General features: G+C 41.9%; 1 protein-coding gene across 2 annotated transcripts in view; it reads left to right on the top strand.

Annotated features, from left to right (window-relative positions):
- atxn1 (ataxin 1) overlaps positions 1 to 15,098 on the top strand; it is a 60,886-nt gene that overhangs the window by 7,836 nt on the left and 37,952 nt on the right. The gene's annotated exons all lie outside the window — the stretch shown is intronic.

Raw genomic sequence — 15,098 nt, forward strand, 5'->3', positions numbered from 1 at the left:
CAAATCAAACTTTCATTTTTTTCTACATTTATTTGCACATTTAATATTGAAACAAACAAACAAACAAGAAAAAGTCCCCCACCTCTGAAATTGGTTCCTATTCTCAGGTATTTTTATGGATTGTGTGCCTGGATGTTCTCGAAGAGTCAGGAGTCCATGATGACAAACACTTTTCCCCAGGAGGAGTTGAACTCAGTTCAGCATCTTCAGCTTTTAGTGAGATGAATGGGGATGGCCTTTGTGGTGCCTGGGAAGTCCTTATGCTGAGACCTATAGAGAGTTTATTGCTTTTACAACTAAGCTGTATGATAAAGTGCCATCTTTCTAACCACCCACCCTCTCCCACCTACCATTTTCTCTCCATATCTCACTGTCTCTCTGTGTGTTACTCCGACTCTGTGCCTTGTTGCCTCTGTTATCTTGTTCTCTTTCTCACCTCGTCGTCAATGTTCCCTTCATTTTTCTCCCTTTCATCTTGCTGTGTGTCCTTATTTCTCTGTCAGTTTCCCTCTGCTCTTCGCCGCATGCCTCTCTCTAACTCCCTGATGTTGACTTTGCCACACTCTCCTCTTTGTCTCCCTTCCATAACCTCTCCTCCCCTCGCCTCCCACCTCTCTTTAATAGTTAACAGCGGTGTGACATTAGCAGCCACTGCTTGTTAATGTTATTTATGTCAATTTCCTTTTTCTGAAGTGGTTGGCATGGCTGAGCAGACTCTGAGGAGTGTTTCTAATTGGCAAATGGGTTGGCAAGTTTATACAATGCTCATGATCTGACGCTGGTACGGTACCTGAGTAGTTAGCTCCAATCACTGCCTCCCACCTTCTGTGATAATTATGTTGAGAAAAACAGTCAAGTTGGCTTCAACAGGAGGCAGGGAGACAAATAAACTTCATTTTAAGACTCTGTTTTTGCCAGATAGTGATGATACACTGGTTTACAGCTATACACACATACAAATCACCATTACGTCTGTAGAAACAGGCATATGTGTGTGTGTGTGTGTGTGGTGCTGGGAATTGTATACTCATAATTTTCTTTGGAGATTGTCAGCTCTACAATAACAGCAGGATTACTTTAGTTCTTTTCACGAGGGCTGAATTATCAGTTATTTTTATCTTTACAACAAAAGTTGGATTGTAACTGGCCTGTCAAAAAAAAAAAGAAAAAAAAAAGTACTGTGTAGTGCTGTGTATACCAACCCTCCCTGCCATCACCAAATGGTTGGCGTAGTCTGTACCCTCGGTGCTGATGGATGGCCACTTACCAGTATCCCTATATACTCTCCACTTATGCTCCTCTATACTCAATCCCTTTATGTGTGGAGAGGTGTGGGCTAATAGCCCATTGAGCTAAACTAGTTTTCCTACACTTGGGGGAACGGAGCGAACCTGGGGCTAATGTAGCGCCCTGCGGTTCCCTGAATGGTATAACAATGGCAGATAGGCTTCGGTTGAGCGATTTTAATGGAATAGTGCAGGGTGATAGCCAGGAGTCATTACTCAACGCTGATACCCGAGAGAGATTTTCAAACTTACAGTATATGTTTGTACCCACCTACAAAGAAATTTTCAGCTTCAGTACCACCACTCTACCGGACCTACAGTCAAAGAGCTGCTTTTCCACAGGAATCTGTGTTTAGAAATATATCATTTCTCTGACCAGACTCATCTGCTCATCACTGTTTCCTAGAGCCCAAAGTGAAATCTTCAAGTTACTTGTTTCAGTTCAAGAGATTATTAAGTATAGCATCATAAAAGACAAAGAAAAGCAAACAACAAAACAACAAAAAGAAACAAGCAAACATTTGGGATTTGTGCTTGAAAAGTGACTCATGCAGTACCTACATGTAGCTGTGTTATCATGTGTAATAATGATCCTGCATTCGTGCTTCATTGCTTGAATAAATGATTTGGCCTCTGAAGAGATCCTACATATATAGCTACAATAGATAAATTATACTAAAATAAACCTTTACATACTGTATTTTCATCATTTCTCTGCTAAATAAAATCTCTTTGTTGGACTGAAACCCCCAGACCTTTCATTAACGCATTTGCACATCGCGGCCCCCTCTCAGCAATAATTCCTGCTCCGGTGCTACACTCTGCGGGGACTCCATACTGTATTGTGATCGCCTTAGATTGGGAACGTGCTGCACAGATCACAGAGCAGCACAATGCCGTGAGCCTGCCACTGTACATAACTGTAGGCTGTGTTGACTGGTGCGTGGGAGGTTACATAAACATAAACAGTGAGGGAGGAAAAAACTGCCATAACGTCACATTTATAATTATGTGAAACAGAGGAGTTTGCGACCGGAAAAAAGGGACAGTGAGTCAAAAGCAAGTCTAGTTGTTCTCTTACTTTAAGAAGACTTAAATGGATCATGGTACTGTAGGTTGTTATCCAGAAAATAATTTAACCCTGAGTAGAAATGGTGATGAGAGCACAGCAGACCTCAGACGTGAACCATTAATTACACTAGTTAGTTATTTACCTGCTGTGGGAGGGAGGAACGCTCCCGTCCTGATTGTACTGAGATACCACGCAGGGTTTTCTCACCATGACTCTAGAATAACCTCTGAGCTGTTTGAAGGTGCTAGCAGGTGTGTGTGTTTGTATGCACTGTTTGTGCGTCCGTGTATGTGTGTGTGTGCACGGAGGTGTGTGTGAATGCATTTGACAGCAAGGATTACATAACAGAGATCCCTGCTGCTGCGGGTCACAGTGAATGACAGGAGCGCACACACACACACACACACACACACACACACACACATATACTCCTGTATGCTTTAGTCCTCGTTGATCTGCAACCTGATTGACTGAAGTTTTTTTTTTTAAATTTATATATGATGAAATCTGTACCCACAAAACAGCCAGATTTTTCTGCTTGTTGACATTTTGGCTTTTAGGAAACAACAACTTGTGTCCCTCCACCTGTATGGTGTCTTTGACACATTTTGGAGTGACACTGTAAAAGTCCTTGAAATTGCTTAGCGTGGGACAGAGCATGCAAATCATCACATCACATGAGAACGCAAGAACAGACATGCAAAGACGGCTCTCAACAGTAGCAAAAGGGACAAATTCAGTCCACATTTGTTTCTGTCTGTTTCCATGTTGAGGACTTTTGACTTCTTTTGCTACACACACACACACACACACACACACACACACACACACACACACACACACACACACACACAAACAACCAGGAGCTGTGGAGTTGCTGCCAACTTTGTGGAAAAAAGTATTTTCTTTTAGGTATTTTTAGACTGTGCTGGTAGTAGGATTGTGGCTGTGTCTGTTTTTTTGTTTTTTCTTATCACGTCCCACTCAGGTGATAGCACTATCAAACATACTGGCCATCTTTAAACTTGAATGGAGGAAAAAGGTTTGTTATATAAAGATGTAATGCAGCCTATATCTCATCCCCTTCCCTTCTCTCCTCTCACTGCACCAGTCATACTAATGAATCTACATCACTCCTTTAATAGAAATCCATATCTGCTAGTCGGCAGAGCTGCACTCATGCACCCGTGCACCCACACATACATCTTTACATATGTTGTTTCTTTTGCAAGCTCTTGCACATATTCTCTCCCTCACAAACACAGACACACGGACACACACACACAAGCAGAGTTTATGAGTGAGCCTGCCACTGTGGATGATGTGTCATGTGTAGAGGACACATGGGTCCAGTTTGGGCACTGATTCTATTCTAAATGAAGCAGGAGTTTGTGAATTATTGAAACGCCTGTCCTCTTTTCTCTGCTCAGTCTCCATCTCTCTCTTTCTTCTCTCCCTCTTTAGATCTCTCTTTTTTTCTCTCTCCCCATTCCTCTTTCTCACACACGCTCTTATCTTCGCTTCCCTCTTTTTTCGCTTTTATTATCCTCTATTAAATAAGTTGGGGGAGGGTTGGGAGGAGATTGATTTGTGAATCAGTACTTCAGGGTGTGTGTGCATTTGTGTGATTTGAGTGATGTTGGTTAATCCACTGTTGTCCTTGGGGACAGATTTGGCCCATATTACAGCCCACTGTTACTGTGTCTAAAATCTCCTGTGCATTGAGACAGTCATTATTTACTGCCGTGCGTCGCTCCAGCCCCCTCACCAGCAATTGCTTCATAAGACCCCACCCTGATCTGCAAAAGCAAATACCAAGAGATAGATGGAGAGTTGAGTTAAAAAAAAAAAAAATTTGCATTTAATTACATTACACTGGCTACTGTAGATGCTGCATTCCAGCAGTGCAAAACAATTCATGCAATGTTATTAGAAGAACTGAGTTGATCATTATTTAAATAGAAAAGAACATCTTTAATATACCAAATCTGATCAAATGTGTCTTTATCTTTCATTTTAGAGTAAAACTATTGTCTAGCACGTGTTTTCACCAATATAAGAGAAAATAAAGTGACAATCCCACGAGATGTTTGCAAATCCCCTCAATGAGGTAAATAAGGAAAATAATCTTCAACAGTGTAAAAAATAACAATAAAAGACACTTTGTCTTTGTACACAGAATGGATTATTTTTTAAAACTGTGCAGTATAAAAGGAATTCATTGGAGGAATCCCATGTCGTATATAGCAGTACAACCCAGACTTATAAGACATGCTCCCAGCAGGTTTAACTTCTGATTTCACCTTTGAAAATTTCTCTGCAAGGAGAAACTACAAAATTTGTCATCTAATTTTTGTTTAAAACTTTGACACACGCTGTTTAAAAGACAGACGGAGAGATTGGAGAAGTGTGACTAAATACAGGAGCCGGATTTATCTGCTCTGTATGACACTAAAACACACACTCACATGCAGGCTACTTCCCATCATCCTCCCAAACAGACTCACCACAGGTCAGATTAGCTGCTGCTACACTGTGTACCACCCACTGGTAATTACTGATCCGCAGTCACAGAAATGTAGGAACAATGTGGGAAAATAATATTAGTGCCTCGCCCCTGTCGTTTATCACCCGGCGCTCATCAGCGTCAGCGGCTGTGCCCTCTACTTTCTCTCCACACCTGTCACACTCAGACTTCACAGGCGGTCGACAGTTGTGCGTTTCGTTTGTATAGATTTGGTGTCATGTATCAATACTCTGTGCCAGCTCAAATGAACGCTGGAGTGGGGTAGACGGTTGTTGCGGTTCACTATTGGCAGTAAGACAAGTCTCTATCCTGTTCCTATGACAGAAATTGATGAATGGCGCACTAATAACCAGTGTGGCTCTACAGGGAATTTATGCTATGTTGAGCATGTTAAATAGCAGCACTTGTGTCTTTTTGCTGATGTTTTCACTTTGAAGAAAAAGAAAGAGATAAGAAGGAAGCTTTGCACTCAGATGATATATGAGTGAATTTTTGAGGAATGTTCTATTTCATTCTAGTCACAATAGATCGTCCATGGGCTCTGGTACAAATAATGATTGTATGGAAATTAGATTGGAGATAAACCACTGGCTACCTCTCACCATTTTTTATTTAATCATTGACGTTCTCTTTATTTTATCTGTTTATTTTAACACAGATTATTGTCCAACTTGTTTAATACTAATACTATTACTCAAACTAATGAGCTAGTTTCTCCAGTTTATTTATGTAGGTCAGTATAGTAGGTAGATATCAGTTATTCTATAATGTGCAGCTGAAATGATTAGTCGATTAATTGATTAGTCAATCAACAACAGCAACATAAAAAAATACACTTTTCAATACTTTTCAGCTTTTCTTTATCTTCAATGACAGAAAACTCAGTATCAGTAATCGACTACGCAAGAAAATAATCAGCAGAACAACAGAAAATAGAAATAATCGCTATAGCTGCAGCTCCACTATCATGTCGAACACTTTAAAAATGCCTGGAGGGTCTCCTGCTTCCCTGCCACTGCTTCCTCTGTCCTCTCTGCTCTTCAATATTGATATGAGCTGTCATTGGTCCAGTTATTTATGAGGCCCCTCCCTGGTATTTTTCCATTGGCTTGAGCTCTACAGTAAAATTCTTCTCTAGTCAAATCCAGAGCAGCCTGATTTTTAGTTATATGACAGAGTCAAAAACAGTATGTGCCTTTCAAGAGACATGAAAAATATGAATGGCACGTTCTCAGTTTTCATGTATGGATGTTTTACAGCCTGTTTCATCTCTATTTTCTGCTTTTTCTTGTTTTCTTCTCCCGTTCTTTCACTCCCTCGCTGCTAGAATTGCAGCCAAAGACTCTTTCCCATAACCTTTTCAGACCTGTGTGTGTATGTGTGTGTGCGCGTGTGTGTGTTTCTGCACAGAGGTCTTCAATAAGAGACGGATCGGAAGGCATGTACTATAAGCCTTGCACACACACCCACTTGTGAGAGCACACACATGTACACACATTTGTACAGTGCAGGCCTCATTACACAGCCCCTGGGGGATTTGTGTAGGAACTATTTCCTGTCTGTGGTTAGGGAGAAAGGGGAAGTAGTGAGGGTGAAATATGACGTAACGACCGTGGTGGTCTTCCTGTGTGCTCTACTAGGGCTGGGTGTTACCCAGAGTTTAGTTTTCCACGGTTGTTAATGGACCATTTGTAGAGCTGCCATTAGCGCAGCGAATTCGGTAATCCTGGGGCCTGTTTCATAAAAGCTGTTTGCACACACAGATCGCGCAGATTGCAATGTCATGTTTCACAAATGATTGGCACTCGCAAGTTGCAGATTCCTACAGAGCTCTTGCATGGGTGGAAAGTATGCAGTTTTAATCAGTGACACTTGTCAATGTTAGCGTGATGTAAGCTGCAGTTTGCATGTTGCGAATTCAGTGAAACAGAACGCAGATCTATCTCATAGTGCAACACACTTTTTGTTATGAGCTCAGCCTGCCTGTTATGAATATACAGAGGCCTAGTTGTCCTCAGCTGAAGACAGTAGTGTACTTGCTGTCATTTCATTCATATATTATTATATGCGGTGGTCATGTGACTATGTGAAATGTGTCCTTAGTAGAGGGAGTACTGATTTAGTACAAAGAGTTTACATTAAAGCCTTAATCAGATGCTTAGTCTTGTACATGCACTGATCTAAATTAGGGGATTGGCTAATGTTGCTAATTTGTTCCCCTTTTTGTTTTGGCAAACCTCTTGATCACCTGCATTTAGGAGAACATGTATTTTGATGTTTTTTTTCTAAATATCAAAAATCATTTCAAATTGGTTGGTAAATTAGTTTATTGATCATAAGATAAGAAATGGCACATAGGCTAACCCTAGTGACCACGCAAGAGTTGAACTGTTTTTAAAGCCCTCGCTTTAGTGTTTGTGCCTATGCTTTGTCCACTTGTCTCACCTTTTTGTGAATTTTGTGTTTGTATATCTGTGTAAACACATGAAAAACACCCTCAGGTGCTTCAGCAGGTGAGGGCATGAAAAATGCAGTGAGGTGTTATTTCCTCTTTTTAGACCACATGACTTCACAGTGAGAGCAGTTATTTTTATTTGTGATTTAAGTCCACATATTAATACCTGAACCTTGGTGCTGAAAACTCAGTATGTCAGTTGATATGTTTTGTTATGGCGTTCAAGACAACGATTAATTCAAATGAACTGTACTTGTATTTAAAATACACTGTTTTCAGCTGTCATAAAGACAGGTGTCCAGGGCTTTTACTGCACTGGTTCCCATTCAAGATTTAGTCGTGAAGTACCTGCAAATATCTCATGGACATCTCATTATTTAAAAAAAAAAAAAAAAAAAATTATATAAATATAAACCAGAGTAAAGCCCCAACCAAAAGAGTGTCAAATTAAGTTTTACATCGAGGCAATAATTATCAGTAATGAGTTAGGTGAAAAAAGGCTGGGATTCATTATTATTACAGTAGGCAGGATGTGAGCTCCTGTGCCTTCCTATTGAGGTGTGAAGTCATCTGCTAAAAACAGAGGCAATGTAACACCTCGGTAACTGCATGGATCTCACACTTTCACCTTGAGACCAAAAAATACAGGAACACACACACACACACACACATACACACGTTGAACTTTAAAAGATATCCACGTTTACCTACTGCAAACACAATGAACTTAAAGTTAGCATGAGCAACCTCACAAATGAAGCGAGGGGAACTCCGCACTGAGCAGAAAGGGAACTTTTTAGCTCTCAAATGCTCATATGAACATTAAGGGGCTTTGAACAGCTTGTGTATAGTATTCCTACCTAGAGCAGGAAGTGTTTCGATGCTGCTATATACTTGAATGTATGTGGCATTATTGAGGATTGTTCATTCTAATGTAGCATGATTGTCACCTGACTATAATAATAATAATTCAGTACATAAGTTGGACATGTTGCAGACTTCAGAAGTCTTTATTCCATTTTTAGTAGACTGATTAGTTAAAGATCTGCAGGGAGGGCAAATAACGACACCTGGCAATTAAAAAGCATCTCACACTTGCTATATGGTGTAGTGGCAATGCTTGCTATCACAGTTTATTTGACTCTTGATAGATGCGGTGAAGTAACACCAGTTACCTTAAAATAGACCGGAAAGCCATGCTTTTCCTCTCCATAGCAACAGTTCACTGTCGAGCACTGACTTGGAATTGATGGAGTGGATTCTCTCAGCACTTTATTTACTCTGTGTATGTGTTAGTGTGTGTGTGCGTATGCGTGTGTGTGTGTGTGTGTGTGTGTGTGTGTGTGTGTGTGCGTGCGTGTGTGTGTGCGTGTGCGTGTGCGTGTGCGTGTGTGTGTGTGTGTGTGTGTGTGTGTGTGTGTGTGTGTGTGTGTGTGCACTGCATGTCTTCCTCTGAGTGTGTCTTTGTTTATTTGTGGACAAAGAGTTCTAAGACGTTTGTTTGGTTGAGTCCATCTCTGTGGAAACTTCGAAGTAGTAGTGAAACAGCGAGACTTTGGCTCCTGCTAAGACAGATAATGAAGTCTTCGCCATCTGTTGTCAGCTGTTAAACCCCCAGAGAACAATACCAACCAGGTATAAAGGAGAATCCCTGCATGTGTATACAGCTACTGATGCATGTACAATAATACATCTGTAGCATTAATGAGGGTAAACAAAACGATAAGAGACTCGCCTATATACACAGTATAGGATTGCACTCAATTGCCTCCCTTTCAAGTACATGAACCCAGGAACCCAACTACTGTAGATGACGCTGTATCTATTTGTAGCTGCAGGGTAGACACAAACACACCACGAATGCGCATGCACAGACACATACGTGCGCGCACACACACACACATACACGCATACAGTGTGTAGTGTCAGGCACGGCAGGGGTTGCATCTCTCCAGATGGCAGGAGCCGCCCACACACTGCCAGTTGTTATACAATATGTATTGTGTAACAGCAGAGAGCAACAGGCCCCCCCTCCCTGTGCATGGAGAAACAACACACACAAAAACATACATGCATCCAGTCATTCACGTACAGACACAAAAATAGTTCCATGCAATGAACACATGATGTAGACGTGACATGAAGAATATATTGTGCATACAGGAAAATGGTGGACTGTTTAGTGCCACTTATGCAGGTGCATCAGTCGTTCAGCTAACCAGCCAGTCAGCTAATCAACAGTCTGCCCGTCACAGACACTTAAAGCATTTCAGATGTTAAGCTAGTGGACGAGACCCCCTGCACTTCAGCCAGTCAGCGGGCCTCCCAGCCAGTCAGTCAGACAGCTGGATCAGTCAGCAAGACAGCTGTTCAGTGACCAGGCAGCCAGCCAGTGAGACGGATAATCAATTTGCCTGTCAGCCAGTCATACAGCTGTGCAGCGAGTCAGACAGCTGTTCAGTTAACCAGGCTTCCAGCCATTCAGACAGCTGTGCAGTCAGTAAGCCAGTCAGACACATATTCGGTCACTCAGCCAGTATAAGGTGTAACATGCTACTTTGCAGTGTGTTAGGGAGTTAAATGGCTTTAAGCAAAGAGGCAGGAATTAAATTTTGTTTCTGAATTTAATTTAGTCTTGCTTTAAACGTGATGGGCTTAACTTTTTACTGATTTTACTCTCAGGCTTGTGTTGCGTTTTGGACGACGATTCATCTCATGAAACGTGAAACATGAAGAGAGATACTTCAAAGCTTAGTCACTCTTAAGTAACTAACCAGGTCAGAACATTAACATGAAATCATAGGTACAGTTTACAAGCATGTAGACTTATTAACTAGATGTAGTTTCATACTGTTATGAAGTTTTGTCAGTTCACCTGACAGCAGGACGCAACAATACAGAAGAAACATGAGGTGAGCTGTTGCCTCTGTCTGTTTTTCTGTCTGCCTCTGACTCAGTCGTTGCAGTCTGGCTTCTCTCAGCTTCACTTTGTTTACACTCTTTCTTTCTTACACCCTGTCTTTTTTTTCCCTTCTAGCTTTCTTTCACTCTTTCTCTTGTCCTTTCTTTCTGTCTTTCTTTCTGTAGCCTTCATGAAATAGGACCATCCTTTCCTTTCTTAATGGGGATAAACGCTGATCTTTACCACGGCATGTTGAGTCAATGTTTTGGCTCAACCTAGATACCGTAGTTGTACTGTCTATATCTAGTCAGTAGGTGCTGAGGAATGTAACCTTTTTGAGCCAATTTCCTTGTTGTGTGTGTGTGTGTGTGTGTGTGTGTGTGTGTGTGTGTGTGTGTTGTGTCTTGACCTTTGTCAAGCACATTCCATTCCCTGATGGAACACAGTAGATTTGGCTCTGCACTGTTTCACGGACCTGATGCAGGTTGTAGTTTTTCTACTGACGGTGGACTACAGTGGCTGTATTGTATTTGTGCCACCTTCCTCCCTCTCTCTATCTACCTTTCCTCCCACCTTCCCTCTTTCTTCCCTCTCCCATACAAGCATTACCAGAGTCATATAGAGGTATTATAAAAGCTCTTTGAGAGTCAACCAGTGTGCCCCTTCAATCATATGACTTCATTACACTATATTCACACTGACATATAAACACAAACACACACACACAGCTGCAGTTAACACACGTTTTTTATCTCTGTCTGCATTTGTGCCTGTGTGTACGCAAGCTTGTGTGTGTGTGTGTGTGTGTGTGTGTGTGTGTGTGTGTGTGTGTATATGTGTTTGCGTGAGTGAGCCCAGAGCACCATGTGATGATGTAATGAGACACTGAGCAGAACTAACTGTGGAATCCCCTTAACACACACACACACACACACACACACACACACACATACACACACACACACACACACACACACACACACACACACGTACTGAGGTTGTTGTGCTAGGAGTGAATGGAACATATAGGAAAGTCCCTCCAGTCAAACACTCTCCACTGGATTTACTGCAATAAATTGTTGTAGTGGCTCCCTTCTGTGCTCTAGCCTTCAGCCCACACACACACACACACACACACACACACACACACACACACACACACACACACACACACACACACACACTGGTAACTCTCTAACATTTACTCTTTGCTTTATCTCTGGGTGTGTTTCTCCCCGGCACTATAAGTCTGAATGACAGCAGTGTCAGCTTTATGATCACACTGTTTATGCTCAAAGACAATGTATATGTGTGTGTGGGGAGACTTTATGACTATAACTGGCATTACGTCACCTACCAACTGAGCGACAGACAGTGAATAAAGTCGGTGTGGATGGAAGGTGTGCTCTGCAGATACAGCGAGGTGAAGGACGGTGAGGAGGGTGGGGAGAGACAGATGGAGGAAGGGAAGAAAGTGGCAAGAAGGACAAGCATGTTCTGGAAAGGGAGGGGATGGAGTGAGAGAGGAGGAGGAGGAGGAGGAAGAGGGGAGGGAGAGGAAGGGAGATATTTATGCTGAGTGGGAGAGAGAAAGGAAAAATTTAGACTAGAGCTCAGTGGGGGGAGATGAAAAAAAGGGAGTGAAAGAGGACAAGATGAGAGGACGACTGTGTTCTCTCTCTCTCTCTGACATACATCATCAAAAATACCTGCTAAATTACTTGGTAAATCATCACTGATAAAAGTTATACATTATCTTCCCAGCGAATATTAAAGGAGTTAATTTTGTGTCTGATTTAATTTAGTATGTGGTATGACACTGAGAGTAGATGGAGCGAAAGAGGAGAACAAATTGAGAGAGGGATGGATGTCATGTAGGTTGCAAATAAACAAGAAATGGATAGAGAGAGGGGGTGGTTGGAGAAAGAGAAGGACAGTGAGAGGAAATGGAAAGAGGAACAGAAAAGGACAGAATTTTACAGGAACTTAATGTCGTGTTGACTTTCATGCAGAGATTGAGAGAGACTGTGTGTGGGTGTACATTATATTTATGAACTCAATAAAATATCCCTGCTGTCCCAATGACAGAGTACACACACACACACACACACACAAACGCATTGATACGCAGTGATGTTCACACTCACACACATGCCCACAAACTAAGAGCTCATGGCAGTAAGCCATAACGACCTTCCTTCAGCCAGCGCCCAGTCATAGTAATGATGTCATCCTCACACACACACACACACACACACACACACACACATACACACACACACACACACACACACATGCAACCACTCGGTCTGTCTCTGTCATACACGCATAAAACCAAGGCATTACACATATTAGCACTTCAGTGTTTCACAGCACTCACCGGATCTTGCAACACAACCATGCAATATCCTCTGAAAAACAAGGGGGATTAACATCTTGAGAGCATCTTCACAGAAAGGTTTTACAAGGTCATTCTTATAATTAAAGTCACGCACAGTGAATGTGGGGTCAAATAGGGAATAGCTGTGATGTATACACATGCATAAAATTATGTATACACACACACACACACACACACACACACACACACACACACACACACATTCACATACACACATACACATACACATACACACACATACCTACTTAGGCCTTTTTCACAGCAGAAATTTTGACTCGTCATTGCAGGAAAAGCACAGGATGTGCGCCATCACAGTGGGACTGTGAGCCCGACGTGTACAACACCAGGACTCTGAAACTGAAGCGGCTAAATGGAACAAAGCCATCGATTATTTTATGGTGTACAAGTGTGCTTTTGCTACTGCGACAATTCAAAATGTCTTCCATGAGCAGGTTCTTCTGTAGCATATTTAGCTTTTGTAGTATGATGATGACAAATGCAAATTCAACAGCACCCATTGTGATGATTCTTGATATGGCATATCTATACGGATGGGTGATTTCATGCTGAGCTGCCGGTATATAAGCTGATAAGTGCGTGCTGTATTTCTGTCCCTTTATTCCAAGGTTATTGACATGGTCACTCCCATGTTTTAGCCAGGTTTACCACTCCAATAGAATGGAGCCATCCTTTCCTACTAGTGACAAGTCAAAATGTCTGCTGTGAGAAAGGCCCTGCTGTAACTGCCGGGTTAGCAGATCTAAGGTTCAAACATATTTAGGCCTTTTCTAATTGCATTCATTGTAACTGCTTAGCATCACTACACACAAACGTACGTCTGGACATACCCTAAGTATACACACACAAATGCACGTACACACCTCTGAACGTACCGTGTGGGAAAACTGTTTTGTAATTTTGAGTAGCACAATGCGTTTACTGACAGAGCGATGTCAAACCACACGCACACACACACAACCACAGACAGCAGAAAAAGCATTCTCAGTATCAAGCAGTGTGAGTACCCGTATGCAAATGAGTGTGTGAGAATGCGTGTGTGTGGACATCTATATATAGGTGTGTGGGTGCGTGTGTATGTGTGTGTGTGCACAGTTCCCATGTAAATGTGGCAGAGTCCTCAAAAACAGCAGGGTTATAAATAGATGTGGCTCAGTGTGTGACTGCCGAAAAGAACCCACACTCTTAAAGGAATATGACGCCCATTAATCGGCCCCTGTTCATCCGCATTCAACATTAACAGCAAAGTGCAACTAGGGTCAGGTGCTTGCTGTGTGGTTGATGGTGACGTGGAGTTTCACTAAGTTTAAAAATCAACAACCTATTTGCTTTCGCTGGCTTGTTCTTATCTGTCCTTCCTTCTCCGTCTGTCTAATTACCTCTCTCTTTCTAGCTACATCTGCCCTTCTTCTCTCTCTCTTCTGAATTCCCCCCCTGTTTCACCCAGTGTTGTTTTCTGAGTTATGAGACTAGAGGACAGGTTTTTTCTTCTTTCGTTTGCATATTCCTCTGTTCATTAACTCACAAACCAACTTCAAATTCACTCCAGGCGTCTTTTAAAAACCTAAGTTGAGGTATCTGGACAACGTTGTGCTGCTGCTTCTTTAGGTTACTGTATTTGTGCAATAACTTAGAGCATGTTCTGCATCGTCACCATCAACATACTAGTTTTTATCAAACACAGTTGCTAACGCCCTGTCAGTTAACCAACTGAGCGTGGAATTGAGCTGTGTATAAAACATCCTTTGAGTGTTCATTTGACAAGTGTATTCAGTGTGCAATAGGCCACACATCAGTAAACTGACTCGGAGGGCCACATTATTGTTGCACCCACAAGGGTGGGGGGGTGGAGGGTGATGGGTAAAGGAGAAGAGGAAAGTGGGAAGGTCAAATGAGGAAGAGCAAGATATGTTGAACGGCAGCAATGAAAAGCCGGCAAGGGAGACGAGACAATTAGGCGGGTTGAGAAGAGAAAGACAGCGACAGAGAGAAAATGCAGACGGGTGAAAGGACTGAAGAGAGGCAGAGTTAACAAAGCGTGCAAGAATATTATTTCCCCAGACCAAGCAACGACAGTAACAACCACAGCAAATAATGAGTCCGACTCTATCAGCCGTGCAGATTGGTGATAAAGCCATGTACAGCACCCATTTTCACACGGCCGAGGAAGACTCATCTTCTAAGCTGAGAGAAGAAATAGCGATGTTAGGTTTGTTTGTCAGTTTTCTCCCAGGGCAAGGATGCAGAAAAAGAGGAACATTTGTTAGCTGTCCGGGGATGGCGTTTTTTATTGTATTGCTTTTATTTCTGTGATGTTACATTGAAAAATAATGGAAATTGTTTTCGACAAAATAGAGTTGGTGTTTGCTGTTGATGCAGAGCATTATTTTTTTTTTTTTATGTATTACAACAGCATTAGAAAATGTGATATGTAAAC

This window comes from Seriola dumerili, unplaced genomic scaffold (genome assembly GCF_002260705.1).
Source record: "Seriola dumerili isolate Sdu_G_001 unplaced genomic scaffold, Sdu_1.0 BDQW01000110.1, whole genome shotgun sequence".
NCBI classification, from domain to species: domain Eukaryota; kingdom Metazoa; phylum Chordata; class Actinopteri; order Carangiformes; family Carangidae; genus Seriola; species Seriola dumerili.